The sequence below is a fragment of the Capricornis sumatraensis genome, chromosome X (genome assembly GCF_032405125.1).
Source record: "Capricornis sumatraensis isolate serow.1 chromosome X, serow.2, whole genome shotgun sequence".
NCBI classification, from domain to species: Eukaryota; Metazoa; Chordata; class Mammalia; order Artiodactyla; family Bovidae; genus Capricornis; species Capricornis sumatraensis.
Window position 1 is genome coordinate 98,834,130 of NC_091092.1, and position 13,859 is coordinate 98,847,988.

Consider the following 13,859-nt stretch of genomic DNA (forward strand, 5'->3'; position numbering starts at 1 on the left):
AAAGTGCTCATTTTTTTTAAGTGCACATAGAATGTTCACTAATATAGACTATATCCTGGGTATTAAAATAAACCTTAGAAGAATTTAAATGATCCAAAGTATGTTCTTTGACAATAATGGAATTAAGCTAGAGATTAATTATAGAACAACATCTCAAAAATCCCCAAACTCTTAGAAATTAACACACTTGTACATAATCCATGGGTTGAAGAGGAAGTCCCAAGAGAGACTAGAAAATATTTTGAACTGAACAAAAAATGAAAATACAGCATAACAAAATTTGTGAGATGCAGCTAAAATGGTCCCTACATCAGTTAAAAGGCAATCAGCCAACTGGATTAAAAAAACAAGACCGACATATGTGTCGTCCACAGATATCTATAATGAGGGAGAAATGTAAACATTAAATTCTTCTATTATTAAAGAAGAGTGTCAAATAAATAATCTAAGTTTCCACGTTAAGAAACTGGAAAGAAAAAGAACAAAAATAAGTTCATTACCTCTTTTTCACATTTTGCTTTGGGATAGCCAGTGAACTTGTGTGTGGTAGAGAAGATTTTCAAGATCACTCACTGTAGCTTCTACTTGGCAAGAAAACATAACAGTCAAATCCGCTTAATTAGTCTCATGGTAACTTCAATACCCTAGAATAGAATGAGCAAATGGTGAAGGGACCTCAGTCAATCGGTCTGCATTAGGGGATCCCACTTTTCTGTCAGGAAATCATGGACACTGAGCCTGACACAAAATAACTTTCTATGCAGAGTGAGGCCATCAGTGTCAGTCTGAATATCAACTGTTAATAAAGCTTAATTTCTTTCTTATTTTTTAAAGGAAAAGTTCTAATATTTTTTCCCTATACCCCAGTGCATTATCTTACATAACTCTACTCAGATACTTAGAAATATCTTGGCTAGAGAATAAAGGGGCAAAAAGACCCAGTCATGAAGCAATTTTATCTCTGAGATGATTCTGTGGAATTCACCCAAAACAGACAGAATATGCTAGGCATAAAGTGAAGCTATGTGAAAGGTAGCTATTTCTGAGGATGAAATAATCCTTTGGAGAACACACCGCATTTTGCTAAGCTGTCAACCAATAGATTTCTGTGTCTTCTTGTATGTTGTGCTGTGACTGTCTTCTAAATACCACATTCCACTGTCAGCTTGATATTTAAAACCAGCTGGCCTCACTCCATCACCATCCATTATGTTGCATTGTTTTACAAGAAATGTGACTTCTCTGGCAGCAGACATGTTGATCCCAAAGAAAATATTTTTTACATTTTCCCGTGTGGATTTTTAAAATATATTTATACTAGACACAGAAGGTGTAACCTTGAAACAACTGAACTTATTCAAACAGTTAATGGATTTATACATACTGCTCCATTTTCTCAAGATGAATTCATTTAAAAGATTTTTTAAAATAAAGGTTAAAATCCCATCTTTGTCAGCTCAGAAGCTTGCAGGGAAGTTGGCTCAGGATGGTTTCTCATTTGGGATCATATTTGGTTGCTAAGAGACTTGCATAAGCTTAGGGATGACTTAAGATCATTGGTAGAAAATATACTTAGAAGCTAATCTATGAGTGGCTATTTTTATATAAAGAATCTTGGTCATTTTTATATAAAGAATCTTACTTTCAAAGAGAAGATATGTTCCTTTTCTTTTGAGAACAGTGGGAGCTCAAGCCTGAAATTTAAGTATAATCCGTCAGTATCATGGTCAATTTGATTCAGTACTCAGGATGACATTGACCCTGTTAGAGCCTGAATTTTCCTTCTACATCCCAAATATTTTTCCTAATACAGAATGAATTTTTAAAAGTTCAAATGCTTAACTATTGCTCATTTTTACACCAGGTGGCACTAGTGGTAAAGAACCAACCCACCAAAGCAGAAGGTGCTGGAGATGTGGATTCGATCCCTGGGTCGGGAAGATCCCCTGGAGAACGGCATGGCAACCCACTCTGGAGAAGCCCATGGTCAGAGGAGCCTGGCAGGCTACAGTCCATAGGGTCGCAGAGAGTCGGACATGACTGAAGTGATTTAGCATGTACACACAAGTATATTAGTTATCTATTGCTGCATAATAAATTACCACATATATTTGGGGCTTAAAACAACACGCATTTATTATTTTGTAGCTTCTGTAGATGAGGAATCTGAGCTTAGCTTAGCTGGGTCCTCTGCCTTAGAGTGCCCTGTGCATGCTAAGTTGCTTCAATCGTGTCCAACTCTGTGCGACCCTATGAACTGTATCCCACCAGGCTCCACTGTCCATAGGATACTCCAGGCAAGAATACTGGAGTGGGTTGCCATGCCCTTCTCCAAGGGATCTTTCTGACTCAGGGATCAAACCCTGGTCTCTTATGTCTCTTGCATTGGCAGGAGGGTTCTTTGCCACTAGCGCCACAGTGTCCTATGAGGCGGCGATCAAGATGTCAGCTAGGATTAGAGTCTCATCTCAATACTCAGGGAGGGAAGGATCCATTTCCAAGTTCACTACATCATTATGGACAGAATTCAGGTCCTTTTGGGTTGTTATACTGTAGATCCTCAGAGTTATCCCAACTAAGGATGAGAAAGCTGGGGTATTTATTCACTATCTTTCCACTATCACTAGTTGAAGATTGATTCCAGAAGTATTAACTGTCAGGCACTTTATGCTTAGTATATGTGAGAGCTGAGCATGTTCCCCCAATCAAAGTTAAAAAAAAAAGCCCTCTTGTAGAATCATGGGTTTTCACAGCAAGCAGCCTTCAGAATGTAGAGGTATGGAAGAAATACAGATGGGGCACCAATGGCATTGCTACAATCACAGAAACTAAAGAGCTGCTAAGAGACCGCCCAGACCTTTCCCTATTTTCATCAAAGGAAGTACCTAAAAACAACTTTAAGGAGACAAGCAGTTCTTATTTCATGTCAAGTTACATCACACATTCCTGATCATGGCAGGCAAGTGGTGAGATAAAACGAAGATTTGAAATGTATGGGAAGCTCTGAAAGGTCCCCAAAGAGCCTATGCCCACTCAAACAAAAGCAATGGTTCTAAGTAGCAACAACTCTAATACTTTACTGATTCTTGGATTGGACAGGCTCCTGGCAGATCATCTGACAGCCTACAAAGTACCCTTGGAAGTAAGGATAGGCCACAGAAGCCCCAAGGTATCATGAGAGTTTGGTAAAAGTAACCTAGGAAGAAATACTGGCCTACTTTAGCCCCTCAACAAATCCTAGGAGGTTGGTGCTGGGCCACATCAGTCCCAAAGTACCTTGGGGTTTGAGGAATGGTACCCATAAGGTCCAAGATAAAAGGATATCTGATTTTCAAATTTCAAGACCCCTTTCACAGAACACATGGAAAATGTAATCAGCAACAGTCACACTCTGACAGTCCTGCATTTTTCCAACCATTTAAATGGAAACTGACCTTGAGCTATAACTGAACTAAGATTCCTCAACAAAACTGAGGTTTCTCCAAATTTAAAATGAATCAACATTTGAAGTCATTGGTAAAATGATTATTAGTTCCCCAAAGGCAGAGTCTTATTTTGTTTCCCTTTGTAGGTCTAGTCTTGTCTTTGGGATGATAAATAGGTATCAAATAAATAGATCAATGCCTTGGTTTAATTTTTCTTTAGGGCAGAAACAATCAGTAAGCTTGTCTTTGAAATCAAAAGAATGGGATATCTATTTTCAAATTCATATGGGAACCAAAGAGTTAAATGAAGTGAAACATATTCTCTTACTTCAAGAATTTTCAGAGCCTTTAATATGCCAAGATGCACTATTAAGTCACCACGTTAGGGAGATAACATATGCAGAATTCCATGAACCTGATTAAACACTAAACTCTTTTTTTTATTTCATAAAGCACTTAAAATTCCAAAGAATTTTGAGACACTCTAGCTCTTGAAAGTGAAAGTTAGTCACTCTGACTCTTTGCGACCCCATGGACTGTAGCCTGCTAGGCTCCTCTGTCCATGGGATTTCCCAGGCAAGAATACTGGAGTGGGTAGCCATGTCCTTCTCCAGGGGATCTTCCCAACCTAGGGATCAAACATGGGTCTCCTGCACTGCAGGCAGATTTGTTACCATCTGAGCCACCAGGGGCTCCTCTAGCTCTTCAGTTCAGTTCAGTTCAGTTCAGTTCAGTCGCTCAGTCGTGTCCGACTCTTTGCAACCCCATGAATCGAAGCATGCCAGGCCTCCCTGTCCATCACCAACTCCCTGAGTTCACTCAGACTTGCATCCATCGAGTCAGTGATGCTATCCAGCCATCTCATCCTCTGTCGTCCCCTTCTTCTCCTGCCCCCAATCCCTCCCAGGATCAAAGTCTTTTCCAATGAGTCAACTCTTTGCATGAGATAGCCAAAGTACTGGAGTTTCAGCTTTAGCATCATTCCTTCCAAAGAAATCCCAAGGCTCTTAAGGGCTGCTTAATGATTGAAAATCATAAGTATAGCAAAACTGAATTGTTATAGAGGGATTTCAGGGGATGGATGTGGCTTGATTGAAATTTTATGTCCATTGATTAGTAACTCCCATTTCTTCTTCTCCCCAACCCCTGGCGACCACCATTCCACTCTCTGACTCTATGAATGCGACTGTTTTAGATATTCATATAAGTGGCATCATGTCGTAGTTGACTTTCTATGGCTGGTTTATTTCACTTAACCTAATGTCCTCAAGGTTGTCTCATATTGCAGAATTTCCTTCCCTTTTAAAGCTGAATAGTATTCCTTTGTATGTATAGACTACATCTTCTTTTTCCACATATCCGTTGAAGAGCTTTTAGGTTGTTTCAACCTCTTGACTGTTGTGAATAGTGTTGCAATGAACATAGGAGTGCTAATATCTCTTTGAAATCCTGATTTCAATTCTTTGGGATAAGCACCCAGAAGTGGGATTGCTAGATCATATGGTAGTTCTATTTTTAATTTTTGGAGGAATCTGCACGGGTTCCTCCATAGCAGCTGTAGCATTTTGCATTCCCACTAACAGTGTGCAAGTGTTTCAATTTATCCACATCCTCACCAACACTTGTTATCTGCTGTTTTTTGATAATAGCCATCTTGACAGGTATGTGGTGATCTCTCTTTGTGGTTTAGATTTATACCTCCCCGACGATGAGTGACTACTCTTGCTATTCAGTCACTAAGTCCTGTCTGACTCTTTGTGACTTCATAGATTGTAGCACTCCAGGCTCCTCTGTCCTCCACTATCTCATTATTTGGGAGATTAACCCTTTATCAGATAGATGGTTTGCAAATATTTTCTCCCATTCCAAATATCGCCTTTTCACACTGCTGATTTTTTCCTTTGCTGTACAGAAGCTTTTTAGTTTGATATAGTCCCACCCTGTCTATTTTTGCTTGTGTGGCCTGTGAAAAAGCTGATGATGCTGGTTCATGAACCATCCTTTGAAAAGCACTGAGTTAAAAATTCCAGATCCCTCAAATCTGACCTCAGGTCATACGGAAGAGGCCCAGGATCTGATTTTTTTTTTATTTTTAACAAACATCCCTGATAATTGTTCTGTTCTAAATATACTACATCTTTTATGTGCACTAAAATTCATGCTATTTCCCTATTGAGGAGCTCCTCAGATACTGACTGGAGCAGTATTCTCAAAATCCTGATAATTTGGGGGATAAAACCAGATAATTCTGGTTTCCCAACACAGAATAGATTACGAGCTATCTACTGTGCAATGCAGACTTCCCAGGTGGCACTAGTGGTAAAGAACGCTTCTGCCAATGCAAGAGACGTAACAGGCGTGGGTTCAGTCTCTGGGTTGGGAAGATGCCCTGGAGAAGCAAATGGCTACCCACTCCAGTATTCTTGCCTGGAGAATCCCATGGACAGAGGAGCCTGGTGAGCTACAATCCATGGGGTCGCAAAGAGTCAGACGCGACTGAAGTGACTTAGCATGCATGCACGGTGCAGTGCTGAAGCAGGATGTTTGTTTATTTGATTTTGTTTTTAAAGTTATAATGAGATTTTGATTTTTTTGCAGAAAATTATTTACTACTAAATGAAGGAGTTTAACCTAAATGCTCTATTTATTAAAGCTACAAACTCCAAACCTAGTTTTTTCCTCAAGCTTTTGAATTCAATCTACAAATCTTACTATTCTATTTATAAATCTAGTAAAGTTTAATGATCACTTACACAAATGCCTTTGACTGAATGTTGGTCCCATGTAACTCAGTACCTTTATAAATTGGATAATTCCATTTACTTTTTAAGCACTTTAAATATTTAACAAATAAAACCTTCTAAGTACTTAATTAATTTTGATAAACATAATATATTAAACTTAAAAGTACAGTGAATCTTAAAGTTCTCTTAAATGTCCAAACATGTCGATATAATGTCCTTAAAACTAGGGGCAAAGCCTTAAGAAATTATTCCAGATGTCTTTTCCGTCTGTAAGAGTTATGTTGAGAAAGATGGAAAATGTAAGATTCTGTCAAGTTCAAAATATTTAAAACTAACCACGAAGATTTTTAAGTATCTTGAGATATTAAAATTAAAAATCCCTTTCTGTGAAGGATCAGCTTGTGGTTACAAGATTCTGTGAGTGGATGGAAGAATTTGGCGATAATTAGGCACAAAACAGAGACATGGGCTATGTGACTGTGATTATTAATTTTATGCATCAACTTGACTGGATCACGGGGTGCCCAAATATTAAGCTAAACATTATTCCTAGGTATTTTTGTGAAGGTGTTTCTGGATGAGATTAGCATTTGAATCAATGGTCTCAGTAAAGCATAATTTCCCTTCCAATGTGGGTGGGCATTATCCAATCTTTCAAGGACCTGAATAAAAGACAAAAGCAGGTGAAAACTCACCTTTCCTCTGCCTGGTTGCTGAGCTGGGACATTAGAATATGTCCCAGTCTATATTCAGACTGAGACTTACACCATTGGTTCTCAGACCTTCAGATTCAAACTGAACCACACCACCAGCTTTCCCAGGTCTTCAGTTTGCAGATGGAAGATTGTGGGACTTATGGACACAAGCAGTGGGGAGGAAGGAGATGGTGGGACGAATGGAGAAAGTAGCATGGGAACATATACACTGCCATATAAAATAGATAGTGAATGGGAAATTGCTGTATGACTCAGGCAACTCAAAATGGGGCTCTGTAACAACCTAGAAGGGTGGGAAGTGGTGGGAGGTGAGAGGGAGGTTCAAAAGGGAGGGGACATATGCATACCTATGGCTGATTCATGTTGATGTATGGCAGAAACCAACACAATATTGTAAAACAATTATCCTTCAATCAAGAATAAATTTTTTTAAATGTACAATTGTGCAATGGATTTAGGCAAATGCATTAAGTTGAAACATTCTAGTATCTTCAAATTTAAGAGAATTTTTGATTGAACCTTTTCACACTAACATTACCAAGATTCCATGTCTGTGATTTTTATACAGTTGATTTTTTGTGACCTCGAGGGGTACCATTTCTGACTTCTATCTGTTGAGAGAAATCTGTAATCATCACTGAGGTTATAGTTAATTTCCTTTACCTAGATTAAATTCTTAATTTTAAAAGTTGTCTTTATCTTAATGTCTGGTATTTCCTGGCCCTGTAAGATAAGTTACTCTAGGAGAAATTTAATAAGACCATAGCAAATAGACAACATGTATTACTGTAAAGTAGTTTATTGTTTTCTCCCCAACACCACAAACTCCAATAAATACCCATGCCAATTACAAAAATAAATGATAGTCAATTTTATACTATTAGTAACACACCATCAGAGAAGGCAATGGCACCCCACTCCAGTACTCTTGCTTGGAAAATCCCATGGATGGAGGAGCCTGGAAAGCTGCAGTCCATAGGGTCGCGAAGAGTCGGACACGACTGAGTGACTTGACTTTCACTTTTCACTTCCATGCATTGGAGAAGGAAATGGCAACCCACTCCAGTGTTCTTACCTGGAGAATCCCAGGGACAGGGGAGCCTGGTGGGCTGCCGTCTATGGGGTCACACAGTCAGACACGACTGAAGCAACTTAGCAGCAGCAGCAGCAGCAATACACCATAGATTGATAGGCAGTAGAGAAAGAAGGACTCATTTCTCAAAGATTCATCTACCTGTTGAGCTTGGTGATACATTTCCTTCACTCCAGCTGCAACTTGGTTAATATTTCTGTGGGAGGAATCAGTTAGGAGTTATTTGTTGACACCAAGACAGAGACAAGAGTGAGGCAAGTGAGGCACCCAGGGTACAGAATATAAGGCAACATTACTCAGGCATCTGCTAAAGAAGGTGCTAGAACTTCTTCACTGTGCAAGAACAAGGTTAGCATCTGATAGCATGTGCCACCTAACATATTGTATCCTTGGTGCCTTGCTTACCTCACCCCTAGTCTTGGCACTGTTGGACACCTCAAAAGCCCTCTGGGGTGACCCTGCTTACAAAAGTTTTCCAAGAGATCAAGAAAAGACTGCCATCTTTCTTCCAGGGAAGGATCGTGCTAGAGCTGGCTTTCTTTCCAGGTTGACCTTTTATTGCAGGCCTTTCAGAGTAACACCATCTGGCCAAATTCTCTCTGACCAGTCTCATATCTACCATAGGAAACCTGGTACAAAACTGCTTAAAAATAACCTTTGTGACATATTAATCTTTTAAGAAAACTAGAAAATTCAGATCTACAAAATAACATAAAATATCACCCTTAACTTCATCACTTGGAAAAAATTATCCTTTACATTTTGAAGAATGACCTTTATGCATATATTTTAATATAATCACAGGTTCAAATTATACATATCTGTTTTGGTTCTTTTTAAACTTCTCATTATATCATTTTCCATTAAAAAAAAAAAAGTTTCGCACAACACTGTTGAAAAGTGTTGCTTAATACTCCACTGTGTGACCTATATCCTGACTTATGATTAATCAAATCTCATATTGTTAGAAATTTAGATTGTTTCCAATTTTTTGTATTATACATATCACTTCTATGAGCAGACCCAGAACTAAACTTTATTCTCATCCTGAATTATGCCCTTTGGATATAGTTCTAATTATGGAAGCATACTTTGAAGAACAAATCTTTGAAGGTTTTTAGTACATATTGTCAAGTTTCACTCTAGGAAGTTTATACCAATTTTGACCTTGTTTTTTTTGGCTACTAGCACCTCAGTCAGGAAAACAGTAATAACAGTAATTGCAGCCACTACTTGTGGAAAGGTCAACTTCTTTTGACTTTACATATATTATCTCATTAAGTCTTCAAACAGTCCTAAATTTAAGTGGAATTACCCCCATGTAATGGCCAATTTTATGTCAATTTGACTGGATCACAGCACCCAGATATTCAAACATTATACTGTATGTTTCTGCGATGATTTCTTTTGGATCACATTAACATTTAAATTGGTCAACTCTGAGTAGGGCAAATTGCCTTCCATAATGAGGGTGGTCCTCATCCAACCAGTAGAAGGCCTGAATAGAACAAAGGCTGACTTTCTCTGAGCAAGAAGGAATTCTGCCAGTAGACACTTTTTGGACGTGAACTGCGACTGTTTTCCAGGTCTCCAGCCTGCTGGCCTACTCCACTGATTTTGAACTTATCAAGGTTCCATAATCGTGTAAAAGTGAAAGTGTTAGTTGTTCAGTTGTGTCCAACTCTTTGCGACCCCATGGATTGTAGCCTGCCAGGCTCCTCTGTCCATAGGATTTCCCAGGCAAGAATACTGGAGTGGCTAGCCATTCCCTTCTCCAGAGTATCTTCCCAACCCAGGGATTGAACCTGAGTTTCCTACATTGCAGGTAGATTCTTTACCATCTGAGCGACCAGGGAAGCCCATAATCATGTAAGCTAATTCCTTAAAATACACCTCTCTCTCTTTCTCTCTCTCCACACAGTGTTGGTTCTGTTTCTTTAGAGAACCCTGACTAATACACCCTGTTTAGCAGATGAGAAATTCAAGATTCAGAGAAGTTCATGCTCCCAGGTTCACACAGACAGAAAACAGCAAATCAGTATTGAAATACAGTTTACATCAGACCATGAGCCCATCATGTCATACTCGGACATTCTCCATCACTGTGGAGAAGTTCGGGTAACTTCCCCAAAACCTGCCAATAGCATTAAACTGAAGGGCCCCTTCACAGTAGACCATCTGAATGAGGCAAACTCAGTCACACCAGAGCAGCTACCTAACTCAGAGCCTCTCCCACCACCATTAAAAGAAGAAGACCTTCCAGTCAACTTCTGTTGCAGTTCTTTGATTAAGAGACCAGAGGCTTATGTCAATAGGACCTACTAGATATGGGTGGCCATATCATTGCTATCTGTTTTTCAGCCCTCAAATGCAATGGGTTAGGTTTGGACCTTCTCCCAATTTCTGTAATTTCAGAATCACCTACATGATGGAGTTGAAGAGCACAACCTCTTGAGATAGCCTTATTTTGAATCAAAATGTGAAACTAGATTTGAGCAGAGATGAGGAAATGAAGAATAACTAGTAAATATTTTCTTGTCCCTTCCTATTCCAGTACCTAGGGAGCCACCCTGTCTGAAGTAAAAATATATGGGAAAAAAAAAAAAACCCTGAAAGGAACATTCTGTTGCCCCAATACTCTAACTTCTTGTAGTTCAATTATATGCTAACATTAAATAAAGATGCTGGACTTGAGCAAGCTGCTCTCAGACTGCCAGAGAGTCTCAGAGGCCCTTAGGCACAGTTGCTGAGCAATTCAAATTTTAACTTTAACTACAAATTGTGTGTTACAATTGGCAGATGGGTAAGCTAGAATGCTATTCTATTTCAGGAAATGAGGCTCTAGTTTTGAGTTTCATGCTAAGGGTGCTGGCTGCTGTTTTTGGCATTTAGACTAAAGCTCAGCTCTATGTCCAGAACCATGATATGGAGACTCAGTCACCAGGACAGTCTGGAAGTCATACACCAAGATGAATGTGTGTTGTTGTTTAGTCACTTAGTCCTGTCCAACTCTTTGCAACCCCATGCACTGCAGTACCCCAGGCTTCCCTGTCCTTTACCACCTCCCAGAGCTTGCTCAAACCCATGTCCATTGCGTCAATGATGCCATTCAACTATCTCGTCCTCTGTCATCCCCTTCTCCTCTTCTGTATGAATGAATGTGTATGACTTCATATTAAAAAAAAAAATCATGGAAATGACCCCGATTTAAGCCTTCCCTTTGTGAAGGTCTCCTGGAGAAGAGAAAGGCTAGCCACTCCAGTATTCTGGCCTGGAGAATTCCATGGACTGTATAGTCCATGGGATCACAAAGAGTCGGACATGACTGAGTAACTTTCACTTCACTTATGTGAAGGTGATGCAACTGTATGCAACCTAAAGATTAAAATATCCCACCCAGCCAAAGATCTGAAAGAATGGCCCCCTTTGAGGTAGGAGATAGATGTGCTCCAGGTTGGACTTTACAATCAGAGCTCTAGGTTGGACTTTTACAATCAGCCAGCCTCCTCTTTGCATTTCCTGAGGCAAGAGGTAGGTGGGCTCCAGTTAAGGAATTTACAACCAGCCTCCTGTTTGCTCTCTTAAATGGAAGTAACAACAGAAACAGAGTAAATAGCCTAGAGGGGTGGGATGGGGAGGGAGATGGGAGGGAGGTTCAAAAGGGAGGGGATATGTGTATACCTATGGTTGACAATAAACTGTGGAAAATTCTTCAAGAGATGGGAATACCAGACCACCTGACATGCCTCTTGAGAAATCTGTATGCAGGTCAGGAAGCAACACTTAGAACTGGACATGGAACAACAGACTGGTTCCAAATAGGAAAAGGAGTACATCAAGGCTGTATATTGTCACCCTCTTATTTAACTTATATGCAGAGTACATCATGAGAAACGCTGGACTGGAAGAAACACAAGCTGGAATCAAGATTGCTGGGAGAAATATCAGTAACCTCAGATATGCAGATGACACCACCCTTATGGCAGAAAGTGAAGGGGAGCTAAAAAGCCTCTTGATGAAAGTGAAAGAGGAGAGCGAAAAAGTTGGCTTAAAGCTCAATATTCAGAAAACGAAGATCATGGCATCCGGTCCCGTCACTTCATGGGAAATAGATGGGGAAACAGTAGAAACAGTGTCAGACTTTATTTTTTTGGGCTCCAAAATCACTGCAGATGGTGATTGCAGCCATGAAATTAAAAGACACACCTTGGAAGAAAAGTTATGACCAACCTAGATAGCATATTGAAAAGCAGAGACATTACTTTGCCAACTAAGGTCCGTCTAGAAAAGGCTATGGTTTTTCCCGTGGTCATGTATGGATGTGAGAGTTGGACTGTGAAGAAAGCTGAGCGCCGAAGAATTGATGCTTTTGAACTGTGGTGTTGGAGGAGACTCTTGAGAGTCCCTTGGACTGCAAGGAGATCCAATCAGTCCATTCTGAAGGAGATCAACCCTGGGATTTCCTTGGAAGGAATGATGCTAAAGCTGAAACTCCAGTACTTTGGCCACCTCATGTGAAGAGTTGACTCATTGGAAAAGACTCTGATGCTGGAAGGGATTAGGAGCAGGAGGAGATGGGGACGACCGAGGATGAGATAGCTGGATGGCATCACTGACTCGATGGACATGAGTCTGAGTGAACTCCGGGAGATGGTGACGGACAGGGAGGCCTGGCGTGCTGCAATTCATGGGGTCGCAAAGAGTCGGACACCACTGAGCAACTGAACTGAGCTGAACTGATGGCTGATTCATGTTGAGGTTACAGAAAACAAAATTCTGTAATTATCCTTCAATTAAAAAAAATTTTTTTAAGTCAGAGGTTAATTCTAGGCCATATCAAGTCCTGTTCCTCCCCAGAAGTCTTCACTTTGAGATACATCTTGGCTAAGGCTTGTGTGCACACCCCAAGGAAGGGTCCTGAGACAAATTAACCAGGAGGGACAAAGCAAGATGATTGGCCTGAGGGAAAACAAAGATCTGGATCTTACAAAGGAACTTCCCTAAAGCATAATTCTCTCTCTGAGCTTCTGCTTACTTCTGCAGGGGTCCGAAATCATCTTCACACCCAGCGAGTCCTAAATAGCTTTGATGAATGGAGTTCCAACAACTTTTCAGTTCAGTTCAGTTCAGTTGCTCAGTCGTGTCCGACTCTTTGCAACTCCATGAATCGCAGCACGCCAGGCCTCCCTGGCCATCACCAACTCCCAGAGTTCACTCGGACTCATGTCCATCAAGTCAGTGATGCCATCCAGCAATCTCATCCTCTGTCGTCCCCTTCTCCTCCTGTCCCCAATCCCTCCCAGCATCAGAGTCTTTTCCAATGAGTCAACTCTTTGCATGAGGTGGCCAAAGTACTGGAGTTTCAGCTTCAGCATCATTCCCTCCCAAGAAATCCCAGGGTTGATCTCCTTCAGAATGGACTGGTTGGATCTCCTTGCAGTCCAAGGGACTCTCAAGAGTCTTCTCCAACACCACAGTTCAAAAGCATCAATCCTTCGGCGCTCAGCTTTCTTCACAGTCCAACTCTCACATCCATATATGACCACAGGAAAAACCATAGCCTTGACTAGACGGACCTTTGTTGGCAAAGTAATGTCTCTGCTTTTCAATATGCTATCTAGGTTGGTCATAACTTTTCTTCCAAAGAGTAAGCATCTTTTAATTTCATGGCTGCAGTCACCATCTGCAGTGATTTTGGAGCCCCAAAAGATAAAGTCTGACACTGTTTCCACTGTTTCCCCATCTATTTGCCATGAAGTGATGGGACCAGATGCCATAGCTGTCTCCAATTCTGCCTCAGTCAAATAGACACAATTTCACTTTGCCTAAAGGAAAAACAAACACAGAATGGAAAGTTCAAGAGGAATAATAACTTCGAAAG

The 13,859-nt window shown here is 40.4% G+C and overlaps 1 pseudogene; it reads left to right on the plus strand.

Moving 5' to 3' along the window:
* The window catches only part of LOC138071820 (tripartite motif-containing protein 60-like), a 42,073-nt pseudogene that overhangs the window by 8,685 nt on the left and 19,529 nt on the right, over positions 1-13,859 (plus strand).